The sequence below is a fragment of the Eumetopias jubatus genome, unplaced genomic scaffold (genome assembly GCF_037043125.1).
Source record: "Eumetopias jubatus isolate StellerSeaLion01/CBP00866 unplaced genomic scaffold, mEumJub1_p1.0 scaffold_3, whole genome shotgun sequence".
Classification (NCBI taxonomy): domain Eukaryota; kingdom Metazoa; phylum Chordata; class Mammalia; order Carnivora; family Otariidae; genus Eumetopias; species Eumetopias jubatus.
The window spans coordinates 80,045,209-80,049,333 of NW_028274809.1; the positions used below are offsets into that span (position 1 = coordinate 80,045,209).

Here is a 4,125-nt window from a genome sequence, read left to right on the forward strand (position 1 = left end):
TCCATGTCAAATCCTGGCTCTTTCAGAAAATTCCCTGGGGTGTTGCTTAGAAAAGCAGCATCCCTTGAGGTGTGGCTGCTTCAGTGCCTCCTGCCATGGTCTGTGTAGCTTCACTGGACCAAGATCACATCCACAGAAGCGAAGTGAGCCCTAGAGTCTCTGTGGCGGGATTTACACCCTCACTCCATTATTACCAGCTTTGTGATGATAACAAGCACATATTTTCTCTGTTCTTCAGATTTCTCATCTGAAAAGTGGGCATACACATAATACCTACTTAAAATAATTGTCATAAATAATTCATATGGAGCCATAATAAATGAGAATTATTACTGTTTTTTATGGCTCCTACTTCCCAGTTAGGCATTAGCTCTGAAGCTAAGTCAGAGAGTAATCTGGTTACCTGACCCATAACTGTACTCAAAATTGTTGTTTCCTGAAGGTAATCAGCTTTGGAGCAAACACATGTCCCATGAATTCCCCATCATTCCTTTCAACAGGAGGATGAATTCTTTTTTTATTATTATTATTATGTTATTTTAATCACCATACATTACATCATTAGTTTTTGATGTAGTGTTCCATGAGTCATTGTTTGCATATAACACCCAGTGCTCCACGCAGAACGTGCCCTCTTTAATACCCATCACTAGGCTAACCCATCCTCCCACCCCCCCCAGAACCCTCAGCTTGTTTTTCAGAGTCCATCGTCTCTCATGGTTCATCTCCCCCTCCTATTCCCCCCCTTCATTCTTCCCCTCCTGCTATCTTCTTTTTTTTTTAACATATAATGTATTAATTGTTTCAGAGGTACAGATCTGTGATTCAACAGTCTTGCACAATTCACAGCGCTCACCATAGCACATACCCTCCCCAATGTCTATCACCCAGACACCCCAACCCTCCCATCCCCCATCACTCCAGCAACCCTCAGTTTGTTTCCTGAGATTAAGAATTCCTCATATCAGTGAGGTCATATGATACATGTCTTTCTCTAATTGACTTATTTTGCTCAGCATAACACTCCAGTTCCATCCATGTCGTTGCAAATGGCAAGATCTCATTCCTTTTGATGGCTGCATAATATTCCATTGTGTATATATACCACATCTTCTTTATCCATTCATCTGTTGATGAACATCTTGGCTCTTTCCACAGTTTGGCTATTGTGGACATTGCTGCTATAAACATAGGGGTGCTGCCAGCTTTATTTTTCTTTTTCAACATTTCAACATTCCTCTGGCCATTCGAGGTCTTTTCTTTCTACTTGCCGAGAGGATCCTGGCACACTCTCCCCACCAGCTTTGCTTATTTGGCTTAGACTCTCACACTGGAACCTTCACTACACTGGATTGTAGCCATAAATACTTAGGAGAAACTTCTGAACAATAAAGTGTCAGGGCACAGAATGGGAAGAACGTTCAGAGAAGGGGTACACAGTAATTGATAGCACTGCATAAAGGCTAAGAACCTGCAGATGGTGGGTTCACTATTGTCACCAGGCATCTTAACCTCTCTGGCCCTCAGTTTCTCTATCTTCAAATGTGGATAATGGTAATAGTATCATAGGTAGGGTTGACATGACTATAAAAGAAGTTAATATGGGACACCCAGGGCTCCAAGATGGCATCATCCATACCAGGGAAGGCAAAGAAGCTCCTGAATGTCCAACTAGGACATCTGCCAAGATGGATACTAATGCAGGATTTTGCCCCTAAAGGCACTGCTGGACTGTTTCAAAGAGGTTACTACTTGTATTACAACAAGCATGTCAATGTGAAGAAAGGGGACATTGCTGGGATTTCTATGGTGCTGGCAGCTACTGTTGTAGTTACAAGGAACTCAAACATGAAGGGCTACACAAGTACCACTGAAGTGGGTCCACTTTGGAGGCACATTCTGTGTTCCTGACCATGACCTTTCCCTGGCACCCTTGAATCCTTTCATATCCTGAGAATTAACACCCAATAAAGGATGACTTGTACAAGGAAAAAAAAAGGCAGTTAATATGTATAAGTACTCAGAACAGTCCTGAACAAGTATTTTTAGAACTCAGTATAAATGTGAGCCCTGATTACCTGTTACCTTTTTTAAAAAACATAATCATTCTCAATACAGATCCTTTGCCTCTTTGGTTAGATTTATTCCTAGGTATCTTATGGTTTTGGGTGCAATTGTAAATGGGATTGACTCCTTAATTTCTCTCTCTTCTGTCTTGTTGTTGGTGTATAGGAATGCCACTGATTTCTGTGCATTGATTTTATATCCTGCCACTTTACTGAATTCCTGTATGAGTTCTAGCAGTTTTGGGGTGGAGTCTTTTGGGTTTTCCACATACAGTATCATATCATCTGCAAAGAGTGAGAGTTTGACTCCCTCTTTGCTGATCTGGATGCCTTTGATGTCTTTTTGTTGTCTGATTGCTGTGGCTAGGACTTCTAATACTATGTTGAATAGCAGTGGTGATAGTGGATACAAATGTAGGGATCCGAAGAGGTATGTGCACCCCAATGTTTATAGCAGCAATGTCCAAAATAGCCAAACTGTGGAAAGAGCCAAGATGTCCATCGACAGATGAATGGATAAAGAAGAGGTGGTATATATACACAATGGAATATTATGTAGCCATCAAAAGGAATGAGATCCTGCCATTTGCAATGACGTGGATGGAACTGGAGGGTGTTATGCTGAGTGAAATAAGTCAATCAGAGAAAGACATGTATCATATGACCTCACTGATACGAGGAATTCTTAATCTCAGGAAACAAACTGAGGGTTGCTGGAGTGGTGGGAGGTAGGAGGGAGGGGGTGTCTGGGTGATAGACATTGGGGAGGGTATGTGCTATGGTGAACGCTATGAATTGTGCAAGACTGTTGAATCACAGATCTGTACCTCTGAAACAAATAATGCAATATATGTTAAGAAAAAAAAAGAAGATAGCAGGAGGGGAAGAATGAAGGGGAGTAAATCGGGGAGGAGATGAACCATGAGAGACGTTGGACTCTGAAAAACAAACTGAGGGTTCTAGAGGGGAGGGGTTGGGGGGATGGGTTAGCCTGGTGATGGGTATTAAAGAGGGCATGTTCTGCATGGAGCACTGGGTGTTATGCACAATGACTCATGGAACACTACATCAAAAACTAATGATGTAATGTATGGTGATTAACATAACAATAAAAAATTAAAGGAAAAAAACATAATCATTCATAAACTTTAAAGTTAAGTCTAGTTTTGAATCCCAGGTTCTCCTCTTTCAAACTCTATAATCTTGGACGATGAGAAGGATAACTAATATTTATTAAATTACTTACCAGACATTCATATATATTCTCTCATCTGTATTTCACAGCCATCCTATAAGTATTGTTGTTGTACTCATTTTGCAAGTGAGGCAACTAAGATCTAGAAGGGGTCTGTAATTACCAAAAGGTACAGAGTTGGCTAGTGATCAAATCAGTTATCTCTCCCTATAGCCTTACCACTAGACAATACTGCCTCTTCATGTTATATACTATTCACCTTGAAGGATTAAGAGGATCAAAAATAACCGAAGTGGTCAAAAAATGTAGTGATCATAATTAAAATGCAAACCATAAGGCACTGTATGAGAAGCATTGAAAACTTACTGTGAACAGTATGCATGTGAAACGTGGAAGCTGAAGTGTTAAAGCATACAACAGGAGTCACAGAGGGAACATTCGGAGCTCTCGGTCAGCTCTTTATAGACCAGCACTAGGGCAGGCCTAACATGGCATGGCCTCTGCGTGCTAATCAAAAGATTTTAACAATAGTTAAGCTTAGACTTCTAAAACAGTAAGTACATCCAAGGGCCCTGTAAACATGATCCAGAATGTCTTTTTCACACTTGGTATTATTTGCTGACACCACTCTAAAGGAAATGAAATGCAGACTCAGATATGCTCTGGGAAATACTTCCTATCCCTGGGACTCACCCCTGCAGTACAGGGGTAAAAAGCCTTACTCTGTTTCAACACGGCTAAAAGGCTTTTTAGTTGCTCAGAGATATGTGGAGGCAACATAAGTGAGCATTGTGGTGGGCCAAGCAGTCACGAAGCAGAATTCTAGGGAAAACACGCCCTGGGTGAGGAATGCACCATCCTCAG

The 4,125-nt window shown here is 41.1% G+C and overlaps 1 pseudogene; it reads left to right on the forward strand.

Moving 5' to 3' along the window:
* The first annotated feature begins 1,614 nt into the window (after nt 1–1,614).
* Nucleotides 1,615–1,874, forward strand: LOC148164711 (ATP synthase F(0) complex subunit f, mitochondrial pseudogene; annotated as a pseudogene).
* The last annotated feature ends 2,251 nt before the right edge of the window (nt 1,875–4,125 follow it).